This window comes from Pempheris klunzingeri, chromosome 2 (assembly GCF_042242105.1).
Source record: "Pempheris klunzingeri isolate RE-2024b chromosome 2, fPemKlu1.hap1, whole genome shotgun sequence".
Taxonomy (NCBI): Eukaryota; Metazoa; Chordata; class Actinopteri; order Acropomatiformes; family Pempheridae; genus Pempheris; species Pempheris klunzingeri.
In genome coordinates, this window is record NC_092013.1 from 2,994,113 (window position 1) to 3,008,234 (window position 14,122).

Below are 14,122 nucleotides of genomic sequence, written 5' to 3' on the forward strand. Positions count from 1 at the left end.
TGCAATGGGTCTGTTTTTGTTTATCAATTTATGTGACACGTCAAATCGACGGCTCCCAGGGGCCCCATCCCTGCGAGTTTTGGCGACGCAGCACCGAGGTGTGAAGAGCACACCCAGATCTCTGAGGGCTTCACAAAACTGATGAGTCCTGATGGAGAGGCGCCAAGCCTCCTAGAGATGTGTGCACACTTCCATTTGGTAAAAATTATGTTTGTGAAGCGTGTGACAAATTGATGGAAAGATCACGCTGACTCCAGCGACAGGAGCTCCTCTCCGCGCTCCCAAAACACATTCCTATTTCATGACACCATACGTGTGTGCTGCTCTGTAATTATAGGTTCACCTAATGCCGGGTTTTACCACGTCTTCACGCTTATTAGAGAAAGAGACGGAAAAAACATTGGTGTTATTGGTGCAATCTGAAATAACATTTTAACTTCTTCCTGAAAGGCTTACTGGAGGGGTCACAAATGATGACTGGAACGGTTTAACAAGTCTTCCAAACAATGCCGTGTGGTGGTCATCAATAAAGTGTCCAGTTAATGAATGATAGACACCACAGAGTGACCACAATGATCCACGCATACGTCACAAATCATCACGTCTAACAAGTCACCTCTTGCCCTCTCCATCAAACCCACTCACAGGAGGTTGGATGATACTTTTTCTTCACCACACACTCTTTTCCCAAGATCACCGTCCTGACCTCACCGGCTGGACACTCACAAACGTCCACAAACATCTAGTCTCTGTGCTTCCGCTGCAAAACGCCGGACATTTGGACCGGTTCTCCATCTCAAACACACTTTTTGGAGACGTCAGCGGATTCAGAGAGTCCTCAGACTGGTTGGCCGGGGAGGATTTATGAGCATAACCAGCTGTTTAAACCTCGGCTATTTACAGACAATTTGTAAACTATCCAGCTGTTTATTCTGAGGCCAAGTGCTTCACACATGCGGATGAAATCAAACAAGGCAACGAGGAGACTGAAAGACAGAGAGTCCACTCACATTATTCTACAAAGATGAACATATGCACAAGTTAAAACCATCCCACAGGAGAGGAGGAACACCACCTTCACTGATGCTCTCAGTCTGCATCCATTACAACTTAAGACATAAAGAGGCCAATAATCACAAGATGATCTGGTCTATAAAGTTACCATATAACCCTCGTTTGAATGTTATGAACAATAAAGGATCCACTCTTTGTCACATTTCACAACAACTGAAGGAAAAAAACAAAACAATATAAAAGTTAATTCATGTATTTTCACCACTATGCTCTCACACAGTGAAGAATATAACTGCCACTATGGCTGAAACATGATATAGACTGAAATGTGTGAGTAACAGACTGGCAGGCTTGGCTCCACATGGACGACAGAACTGTAAACAGTCTGGTGTGGCAGTAGAGCGCACGGTAAACTGAGGAGCAATTGAATAAATAGTAAGAATGATTCACGGAGGAATTAAGGTACAAATACCTTAATTAGATTTAAAAAAAAAAAAATACATGATTCATGGTTAGAGGTTTCTGTTAAAATGTCACCTAAGAGAAAACAAATCAGTCATAATGGAGATAATTAAATTAGAAATCAAAAGAAGAAGCGCGCAGCTACAAACTGGTGATTTGACCATTAATACTAAAGCAGGTTAAATCAGGCTTACCTTATTGTTGCAGCCTTCCGATAAGAACTTCAGATCCAACCTTGCAAGTCATTGAACAAACCCAATTCCAACAGATCGCTCACTTTCGTCTCCAAGTTGAGATCAATAATAATAAAATAACAATAGAAAATCCCGGAGCGGCGCGCAGCCAGTCCCTGTCCGTACCTGCGCTCACTGCGTGCAGCTTATTGGCCCCGGAGTTGTTCAGCGTGCAATAAGAAAATGACACTTCAAAAAAAAAAAAAGAAAAAGAAAAAGAAAAAGAAAAGAAAAGCAGAAACTGTTTCTCTGGTTCAGTCTAACGCGAGACCGCGCGGCGGGAGAGGAGGTGTCGTCGGCGCAGGAGCAACAATCAACATCCCGGGAGGGAACAAAAAAACAAAAAAGCAGTTGGAAACAAAGTCCCAGTGGTGTTCAGGGGTCCGGCCGCGCGGCGTGTGCTCCTCAGGAAAGTTGGGCGCTCCTGACTGGAGGGAGGCAGGGCGCTAGCAGGTGGATGCAGAGGCCCATTTGCCTTGAACACACCCACAGGGCGGGCAGCGCCGAGCCGAGCCGCCCATCAGCGGCCGGGGGAGACATGATTTACTACCAGCCTGGTGGAGAGAAGCCTGCTGGGGCGAAGAACGGAAATACAAGCACCCAGTTTTTATCATCATCATCATCATCATCATCATCATCATCATCTTTTCTATTCATCAAGTGATTTTTGTTATTATGCAATGTGCAAAAAAAAAAATGTGGTGACACTTTTCTAGTAAGGTGCCCTTTATAAGTTTAACCAATTAGCTAATCAGTGGATACAAAATCTGTTTACTTTATTTTATAAAACCACATTATGGGATTGGAAATCAGGTGTTTATTGGGGGTAAACCTGCTCCTGATTTTCTCACATAATAAGATAAGATAAGATGAGATGAGATAAGTGTGCAGTTATAAAGGTAATAGTTAATTGATAAAGGATTTGAATCATTCAGTCAGCAGACAGGTTTCATCCCTTATCTTAACATAAGAGGTTAAACAGTCAAATCCATGTCCTTGTTCTTATTAGTGGTTCAGACCTGATCTGTAAAACACCAGTGGACGATTTAATGATCATTATGAGAGAGTGGTGATTGACTGATTCGAATATCACCTGTATTTTATGATCACATGCAGGTGTTCATGTGTGCAGGCAGGATAACATGACATTCAAACACGCATTACCTGATTTATGAGCCACAGGAACAAAAGCTGTAAACAAAACATGTGTCGTCTTTTCAGTTTGTACGATGAGCATGTTAGAAAACACAAGATGTGGAGCAACAGTCGTGTCTCTGGCCATGACGGTATCTAATTATTGGAGCTATTGGAGCTGCAAAGTCAGGTGATGAATCTCCATTAAACATCAATCAATCGTGTTATAGAAATATTGATTAAAGCTGCTTTATTGGACGAACAGTGTTGCCCTACAACGCTCCCTGGAATCTAAATTTGTATGAACGTGAATGTTTTATCATTAATCATAAATCCAACATTTTGGGTCTTTTGATTGGCTAAAGGAATATTTAGTGACGGTGACACCAGCAGCATGCTGGGAAAACATCTACGATAAAGGCTGTTAGTATGTAAGAAGCATAGTGCTGTTGTTAATGTACACACACATGCGTATATATCAATTATCAGGACGTGAGCAACTTATGCTTTGATGCAAACTGATAAGAGAAACAAAAATCAGCTGCTGTGTGAATATATGCACGTTCAGTTCAGGTCCTATCCCTCCTACAGCTGCTGTAGTACAGCAGAGCGTCTCTCACGAAGGAGGTGTTTGCTTGCTTTGAATCAGTCGCCTGTGTTTCCATCTTCTATCGCTGTGACAACCGGCGAGCCACCATCTGCCACCCACACATGAGGTGTGGAGGGAAAGTGTTCAGCAGGATTTGGCTTAAACGGGGCCTGCAATGTGCTCTTTTTCTCTCAATCAACAAGTGGAGCGGCTTTAAAATGAATCTTTTCCACTTTTTCATGCTCACAAGTTCACTTTGACTTCGACTTGTAAAAAAAAACGTGTATTATGAAGATTAAAGAACTCGCATTAACTTCTCCGTTTACGGGGTAAAAGTTTCATTATACAAGTGTATTAACGGCGCTACGTGGACTTTATTCCACTGAATATTCGACCTGCCAAGTCAATTTTAGTGACTTAGAGCACAGACAATGCAATGATTGTTGGGTGCAGAAATTAAAAGTCTTATCTGGGTTATGTACCCACTGATTTGAAAAAAAAAGGGTGAGAAATGTAATTCACTTGATGGTACACGAAAAAATGTCGATTAAAATGCTTAATTTGCTCTTCTATTGAAACACTGATTGGACGTTGCCGCCTGTGAAGATTTTCTAAAGCTCATTGAGAAAATTAAACATTTTCCCATTTTTAATCACACTCCATTCAGTGTCCTTTCACACCTGCATTATCTGCCCCTCTTTCAATCTGGAGCTTTAAAATTGCGCCGACTCAATTCGCCATTAAGCCCGTCGGGTAGTTAGAGAGAAAGTTTGTCAGGTGTTGAGCTGTCGGCTCAATGGGGTCAAAAGAAGCTGTCCCGCTCAACTTTTCTTCCATATGAAGCCATGACGCTGGCTCTGTAGGCTTCACTCACATAAAGGTTCTTTTTTAAAGTGACTTGGCAGAGGTCAAATAGGAAAGGATCAGTTTGATGTGTCCAAGTAGACTTCTGCCTCCTCAGGACAAGTTATCTATTCAGTGAAGGTTTTGTGAGAAGCGGAGCCTTCCACATTCCTCACTCAGCCCAGTTCTCTAAAAAACACACACAAAAAAAATCAGCTGTCAGCCCTGATTGCCTGTAGTGGATCTTTTCTGCTTGATGGGAATCCAGGGCGAGCTGTGTGCATTATCCAGAAGGACGTCTTGCTCCTAAGTGGGCCTGAACTGTAATGTTTGTGATAAAAATCTTGCCAGTGCACGATTCCAGGCTGCTGTTGACATCTATCTAAGTGGTGTATGAAGTTGTTTTAATGTTCTGCACAAGAGCCTTGCATTCCACCCGAGGTGTGAACAGTGCTTTCTGTGGGGCTCTGCCTGCAGGGCACCAACAGATGCCAGCTTCTGTATCAGCATTTGTGATTCTTACGCAGTTCAAGAGATCATCTGTACCACGGTGTGTGTGTGTGTGTGTGTGTGGAGAGACGGGACTGAGACGTGACAGGCTTTGCGTTGTTGCATTGTGTTGAACCATGTAGGTTTCAGCTTCCAACTCGGGCTGATGAGGTGACGACGTGGCGAAAAGTCTGTTTGCTGATCATCCTTCCTTCTTACTTCTGTTTAGACTGAAATATGTATCACAACCGCTGCTGAGCACGGTGCATTAAAGATTCAATCAATTTCTCATGAAGTAATACTTACTGAAAACTAATTACATTGGTTTACTTATTGTCTTACTAATTACTCTCAAGTAATTACTCCTCGGAAGTGTCTAGATCTTCTTAAGTGCCTGAAACAGTTCCAAAGCCACAAGTTACTTCTCATATATGTGATGTGTGATGATATTCAGGCCTTTTACTTTTGTAAAAAGTAGAAATACAACAATGCAGAAATGCTGCATTAAAGGTAAAAGTGTTGCATTCAAATGTTTATATTGTATTTGTTGGATCCCAAATGGGAAATTCAATAATGTGCCACCGGACCAATGACATGGCACCATATTCATCTCCAACAGAGCAGAAATAAATAAACAGCGGTTCATAGTACACAGCAGTGTCACCATCATGAATAAAGCTTTGAAGCTTCAAACTTTCCAGCACAACCTTTAGGAAGAACATGTAAATTATAACCTTTTCTAATTGGAGACATAGTCGCCCTCTTTTGATTCTCCCCGACTGCGTCCCCCACACCTCCGACCTCTGTGCCGAGCTCATGTGTGTGTCAGCGGTCTGTCCCGCAAGAAATTATCAATGCTCCATCACAAACTGAGCCTGAAAGGTCGAAGGGGTGCGTGATTACTGGGATTAGTGATTAACTGAATTTCTTTTTTCCCCTCAAATGTTTGATTGAGTTTTTCTTCTCTCCGTGTGTCAGCACAGTCACCAGTAAAACATTTAACCATTTCATTGCTAAGTCCCAATTCTAAAACATGCGTACGAGATACGAGATTTAGGAGATGCACTGATGCAGCCTATGTGGGGTAGAATACATGCGCTGACATAGAACTGATTGCATACATCTGTTAGTAGATTACTGAACTTCTAGTTGTAATCTCTACTTGTGGTTGTAAAAACAAAGGTAGTCAGACCTTAACGCTCTTCTGACCACAACCTGAGGTGCTGCTTCCAGCACAGACCTTGGCCCTCTCTAAAAACAAGTGAATTTAAATCACAATGTGCTCTTTGTTTCACGTTGGCTGCAGCTACCTCACTGCCAGGCATCTGAACATAATACTGATTCCTCAAAGTATTATGTCTGGAGCTAACACACTCGCTCTCTTTCACACACACAAACACACCCACATATTTAAGTAAAAAGCCTTCAAACAAAGCTACAAACCGCCGACAAGACTTCTTAATATTTCAAATTCAGCAGACAGGTGCTCACCTTGTGCTGCCAGCTGATAGGAGCACAGCTTTGCTCCCAGCACTTTCTGTGGATGATGTCCTCAAAGCTATTAGCATTTAAATGAGAAAAGAAAAGCATCCTATCAAGATCAGAGGAAAAACTCTCAACAGTATAAAACTTCAACAATTCAAGAGTGTTTAGAGCAAACTTTTCTCATCTCCTGAGGCCGACTGGCTGAATGTGAGCGAGTTAGTGGCTCAGTTAAACAAGCAAATGAACAAATTAGATAGAAGAGGAGGGACGAGGGGGATTTCAGGCTCTCTGAGTGAAAGTATGCAACTCCTTGGAGCGGAGATTACAGTTTGGTGCTTGGACCACCTTCCTTTTCCCTTACCTGTGGCTGGTGCCTTTGAGCAACAGTTTCCCCTGTTGTTTTTGGCAGCACGTGGCGCTCCATACACTTCCCGCAGGCCCCACAGACCCAACGATACTTCACTGCCAGTCTCGCCCCTCCCGCCCCAGGGAACCACAACCCACAGCGGCCAGAATGAAGGAAATGGCTTTGATTTCCTTCCACTTTTCACACATCAAATGGGGAAGGAGACGAGGGCCGTACGCTGGTCTTGACCGAGCTGGATAAACAAACTCATGCCACAGTGTGTGTGTGTGTGTGCATGCATATGTATGTCTGCATGGTTTGAACTGTGTGTGTGTGTGTGTGTGTGTGTGTGTGAGTTGGACACAATATAATGTGTGTGTTGAGGAACAGGTGAGTTAATTTCTACCCACTCCTGCTCTACATCAGTGTTGGCATTATGTGAAAGGTAAATACTCTGTAATTGAATAAAATCACAAACCGGGACATCAGCCCGGGGGAGAAACGGCCAACCCACTTTGAGATTCTCAATACGCCTCTGTTCTCCCAGGCTGTGGCCGTCTGGGGTCTTTTTTTGGCTGTCACTGTAAAGTTGAGTGGCAAAATTTGAACAAATAATCCATCTACCCAAGTTTGAGCGGTGATTTCATTCAGCAGAGGACTGGGTCTGATTATAAAAAAAAGAAACACGACCAAGTCCTCTAGGTGGGTCATGCATGATTCATACTTAGCATGCGTCATACTTCCTCCTCACACCAACTTTCTGGGAGGTACTGAACTAGGACAGAGTTTATGTTGTGCTGCTCAGGCCACTGGGAGAGCTAAAAACTGGATTACATCAGTGAGCCACTGAAGTGTTTAGAAATCAGATTTCACACATTCACTGATTATGTATCGGAATCTATAAAACTAGTAATCTGGGAGGTCCTGCTACCATACCGGGACAATAAAACCAGAAGGATGGGACGACTCTGGCAAATACGAATACAAATACATATACAAATACATATACTGCCTAATGCTGCGTGCCTCCATACTTTTTATTTAGATATCCAATCAGTGTAGATGGTAAATGTAGTCAGTTCAAGCAATAAATACCTCAAATTCTGTAGTTTTCCCTGCACAAACACTGTCTTGTGACAGATTTGGTGATGAGGAAGAACTACAGCCTATTTCAGCCTGTATTGTTTGTGTCTCTGCGTCTGCATAGCCAGGAAGTGTGCTCTATACCAAAACCAAAACTACCTAGCTTCTCAAAATATGAGTGCGGAGGATGACATCCAGAGTGTACGACCAAAGAAACGCAGTGGAGAGAGGCCGAGGCTCTGGATGCATTAGCCGTGCTGGAGGTTATATAGGATACAGGGAGCATCCAGACCGTCAACCACGAGAGAGCACGAGGAGCTTCTGCACCAAGCATCCCTCTACATGTAAGCACTGCAGGAGAACTCAGCTTTCTCTGTTCATAGAGCAAGCACTGAAGTATTTACTGCCTCAATTACCATCAACACTGACTGGATATTCACATAAACTGTGACTAAATTTCCCTTTAATACAGAGTTTCACCACAAAGAAGGACTGTTTGTTTACACGACTATCAGGCCCAATGTAAAGTTATTAAATTGATTGTTTATTTAATCAGCCAATAAATAACTTATTCAACTAATAAATCCCTAAATTTTTGTTTCTTTGGAGGAAAGTTCAGCACTTATTCTCTTTCCTGCTCACGCCAGTTAGCGTAGCTTAGCATAAAGACTGTTAGCCTGGCTCTGTAGGTAGCATAGGCTCTGACGCTCACTGATTAACTTCTGTCTTGTTTGTTTATTTGATCCCTACAAGTGTGCAAATTCAAATTTCTTGACTATTTCTGAACCTGGTTATGGAGCAGCCCAGAAATAGTCCCACATGTAACCACAGCATGTCATACTTACACTTTGAGCTTTGCACATATTGAATAAATGAGATGGCTGTTCCTTAAAGGTGTTGACGGGCTGATTTTGTTCCCTTAGATCAGAGATTAAATAGTTTTGTTTCTTTATTGTCTGTATTTGTACCTTTTCTTTGCATCTTAAATTTTCTAGTTTACAGCATGATCAGTTTATTCTATATTTCTAAGAGATGAAGCGCTCCCTCATATTGTGCTGATCGTGTTTAAAAGCAGGCCACATGATACCCACTTTGTTCCCACAGCTGCAGTAGCTGCTACTACAACTCTCAACCACTTACCAGAAACCCATTACACAACCACCACGCTAATAACTACTACCACACTTTCTGCCTCTGTCAGCAGCCATGTATTGTGCCTCCTCCTCGGGTTGACAGTAAAGCAGCGAGTCCGTGTCATAAATTCTCTTCCACAAAGTTAAACTCTTCCATGCACTCCATAAAGTTGATATGCAGAGTGGGTTTGAATGAAAACGGAGGAGTGTGAACGCACCCTCACGGAGGTGGAGACCGCTGATATGAAGAACAATCTGTGCACTCTCTCCCACTGGCTTGTTATCTATCCATGGATGTTTCCTGAGGATGTCATGGGACTCTTAGTGGGTTAAGAGTACAACACTTCCTCAACCCTCAACCCTCCTTCCTGGCTTTCGATAGGACTCCGGGGTCACGACCCTCTCAGCTAAACCTATATTCAGGTTTTACTAAGTTGACGGAGCTCCTGGGGGGTGAATACTGTGATGACTGCTCAAACCTGCTTGGGCAGTCGCATGTCATGATTCGATTGTAGACATCATTAGCAAAGGCAGATGAGTTCAAATAAAAGTCAGTATTGTTAGTTGGCATGGTGCAGACACAGGAACGCTTGAAGGACAAATCCCATGTTAGCATCGTTCATAATTACACTGCATGAGAGAAGAGAGAAGAGAGAAGAGAGAAGAGAGAAGAGTGACCTGAGCCTGACTGTTCCAATTATTCTTACTCTGAATTTGAAGTTTTCCCTGTTAACTTCAGTTCTACTGGGAGTACAATAAAAACATCTTGAGGAAATGTTTCACTTTATAATTTTGCAATTTCTCCTTTTTGTGACTCTGTGTTCAGTAAAGTATTGCATCATCTAAGTTTCTGTTCTGTAGTTTATCTATACGCCCACTTATATCCTGCTAAAGGAAGTAAAACAGGTAAAACAGTGAAACCATCGGTAGAACGAACCCACCCAGCAAAACCACTCGTGTGGAGCCACACAGTTTGTTTTCTGTGTCTGTATTCCCATGCCAACCACATAAACCAGCCTGGTTGAGGTGTTGCCCACTGCCAGAGCTGAAAGGTTATCTTAAACCCTCTCTGGGAACTAATCCTGCAAACTCTCAGTACGGCCTTGTAGAACAATTGTTTTCTGCAGAGACAGGATACTCCCTTCCTCTCCCACACCCTCACCCATCCCACCATGAAGTCACCCCCACAATCTCAACTATATTGACTTGACTTGAGCCCGATAGGCCAGCATCACTGAAGTAAAGAAAACTTAAAAAAGGATTATTATCAACATCTCTGAGTCTATTTTTGGGGACTCTACTTCTACTGCAGCCAACATTATAGTCACTGTCACGTTCCAAAATATATTCATCATACAAGAAAGAACACAGATTTACCCACTTGCTCTACATCAGCTGCAAAAGACCAGGATGCAATGCAGTCTCAAATAAAGGGCTTACATTTTCTCAGCAGGTAAACCTCTTGCTAACATTTCTGTCTCCTCGTAAATGAAGAGCCGAGAAGAGGAAAGGAAGAAAGGCGTTGTCCTCTTGGTGAAAGGCTTCTAACCAGAAGTAGAGGTTAACAACATAGTCTGAGGTGAAGTGGGAACACCAGAAAAACTTAACAGATTAACAGATTGATGACATGTTGCAGTGTATCAGTAGAGAAAAGCTGCTTGTTGTGGGCAGAGTGCATCTGCTTGAACACCTCTGACACAATACATTTCAGTATTCTCAAATTGCTTTCATAATTGTGTTATGGTGACAAGCGTAATGGCTGCCTGGATCATGTTCGGAGGCACCGTTTGTCTGACTGAATGAAACACTACATTAACGTACCACGCCGAGGTCGCAGGGAGGTTCAGCGCAACAGAATCCATGTAGGGTTCATGTGAGGTTGGGTTCAGGCAACGATCGTGATTTCAGTGAAATGTTAATGAAAACATCTTATGTCTCAAGTCAGCTGCTTTTTCTGTGTTAACACGGACCACAATTTCCCCCCCAGACTTATCCAAGTGCTTCTAATGCCTAAACATAGCTATAAAAAGTCACCACAAGTAGACAACAACAACGTGTTTACAGCTTACCAGGTAAGTTACTTAACAGCATTTTCCCTCAAAACGTATTTTCTGTTGCAAATCAGCTGCATATAAATGTAGTTTCTAGGAGACAGAGTTGTTAAAAGAAAGGTGAAATAACGAGAATTGCTGAGGACCTTTACTGAGTCACTATAGTGGAACCATAAAGGAAGGATGCTGAGTGACCCTCCTTGTTTCTCCCTCCCTGCTGATGTTGGCCCCTTTCCTCTTTGCCAGCTCATAGGATACAACTGCCATGGTTACAGTTCCAATATTCAAGGGTGTGCCGTACGCACATTAGTGGGTGTCTTACACGTACGCCGCCCAATAATGATGGAAACTCACTTTTTTTTTTTATTACAACGAGGATAAGCTGTTCTGACATGGCATCCCGAAACCAATTGTTCCCCTCTGTGCCAGATCCAAGTATGCTGAGTCATGTTATCTCTCTGTTGCCGTGCTGAGACACAGTAGGTGTGAGCCTGAGGAAATAACAAAAACACACACACTGGCACTTCGGTATCACCCATAAATCTCTCAGCGAGGTTGCAGTGAGTTCTGGCAGCGGGAAGGGTTTGCACAGTCATCCTCAAAAATGATCTTAAAACTGCAGCGTTTGCAGGTTGTATGTGCGTTTCAGACCCTCATGAACGGTGTAGATACACGCCTGCATGGGAGTTCTGAGGATGACAGGAGACTTAGTAACACTGTGGTTTAGGAGCTGTGAAAACTCCTGGTTTCTATGTTAGATACTTGCACCGTCTGCCATATTGCTGGAGGGGCTGTGGGCCCTGCATGTCTGGGCCGCTCTGCCTCTCCGTTTGTAGACTACACAGCGCCAGAAGCACCGAGGGCCAAGCCTGGATTGAATTAATTTCTTTGGGAACCGAATCACACTGTCAACATCGCTGAACGATACACATACTTTAACAGTTTAAAGTTCACGTTTATCCACAATCACTACAATAGACTGTTTGCAGACTTTAAACAAACAAGATCAATCCTTCCTAATGCATTAATACCTAAATGTGTTTGGGTGTGAGCTAAACCCACTGATGTCATGGGAGTGGCTGCTGGGCTGAACACTGTTTGCCCCGGGACGTCTTCAGGAACTCTTCCTCACGTCTCAAAAAACATATTGCGATGTGACAAGCGTCAGGCGACTATGACAGCGTTCAGATCAAAAACAGCACCGCGGTAAAGACAAAGTCAATGAAATACATTCAAGGGAAGTCAAAGGAAGTTTGAATGCTTTTCTATCAATACAGAATGGAACTGAATTTAAGGAATTTGTCTTGTGCTCCTGTTGCATCTTTTCACAGACATCTCTCCTGTATTATCATCATATTGGCTCAAAATGCATGGATAAATACCAGTACAGCTGGAAAATATGATTATTTTTTTCATGTTCCTTCTTTTTTGTTCCTAATTTGGTTAAAACAAAGCCTTTAATTACAACCAGTGGACTTTTTTTTTTTTCCATCAAAAGCAAATGTTTATTCTTTTCCATTAACGACAATGAGAGAGTTTAGCCGAGATGTGAGTGGACGACCCAGCAGGCAGCTGAAAAAGACATCACGATCAGATGTCATTCCCTGCTGGTATGCTGCAGATGTTTTACCCAGGGCTCCAGGTGACAAAGTCATTAGGTTTTATGCACTTCTAATTATCCAGTGCCACAGTGGATCGTCTTCTACTGAGATGATATATGAGCAAGTTACATGAGGGCCTGTGCCAAAAAGGCCCCCCATGCTCTCCTAAACACCATCTGTCATGTCCTTTAATAGTTTTCAATTTAGCATTAACACAGCAATCCTGTCAGTAACGCGCTGTTTGAATCGACACTGGCTTTCATTTCTTCCAACACAAGAGCAGGAGACTTCATCAAACATACTCTGCATGAACCTTTTGAACCACAAACTATTTTGGTTTCTGGGCTTGGCTGGATTTCCGTCCTACCCTGAAACCCTTTGTGCTCTCCTTGTATGACCTATTGGCAGTGTCACCTCACCAGGGTTTTCCAGCACAGATCTGCTCCTTGGCATCAAAACATTTGCCCGATGCACGAAATTTGCAAAGACTTTTGGCACGCTGGCACGACTCAGTCGAAAAAGACCCTTTCACCCACAGTTAGAAAATACTTCATCAAAGCAGCCTCTTTGGTTTTGCATAGGGCAAACATATTTATGCAACTGCCTCAGGAGTTTATGTCTAATTATGGTATAAAGTGTCAAGGGAGTTTGAGGACAATGTAAGCATGGCACCCAGTCAGTCTGGTGCCAGGTCATTAAAACAGGCCACAGATGGAACTTAAAAACACAACTTGTTTCCAAGGGTGGATCCGTTGCTCTTAGTTTTCTCTAGCTAATATTGATGACAGGCAAATCGTTCATCATAAACGCTTCATTAAAAGTAAAACAAAAGGGGAAAAAGTAAATGTGCTGTGTAGAGAGACTGTCCTGATCCCACGTTTGAGTCATTGCTTGACTGATGAGCAGCACAGACTGGAGTCAATGGCGAAGCGTGTTGGCCTGGTTCTCATTGAGGGGGCGACCATTGTCTGCATGTCAAGATGTGTGTCCCAGTTTGGACTGCAATGTACATAACATCACTTTAAGATATTTGTCATAGCAGTACGGGACAGTGCTATTGTTATGTTGTTAGGGCTCCAGTGTAATAGTTTGCCATCTGGCTTAAATGTCTATACCAGTGGATTGTCTTTATTGGAAGTACTACAGTAGGAAATGACCCACTACGGGAATGTGTTAGCAAATATCTCCAGGGCAGTCTGACCATTTCCCTCTCGAATAAGAAAGGATGAAAGGATCTTTTGTTGGGCTCTGGGGTAACTTTTCTGCAAGCACTCCTTACCTCTGCACCAGAAGTTTTCTCGTGAGAAATACCTGCAGGGATGCATGCAAATTTATGGTGTCAATTGTGACCCTCCATGGTGAGTAATTGGAGGACTGAGCCCACTTTGCAGTTGAGAAAAAGGTAATGAGGGAATATATAAAGGAGGGAGGGCTGAGGAGGAGAATACCACCTGCAACTAAAACCTGCAGCTCTCCCAGAAAGAGAGTGAGGGAATGCAGCGAAGAGCCGGTGATCAGATAATCCCCCTATCCCAGCAGGCAGCCCGGCGGCTCGCTCAGGTATTAGCAAGCACCTCTCTGATGGAGGTCTGGATAGTGACATCTCAGCGATGAGAGCGCGGAGATAGGCCACAGGGAGATTCTAAACATAAACCCTCA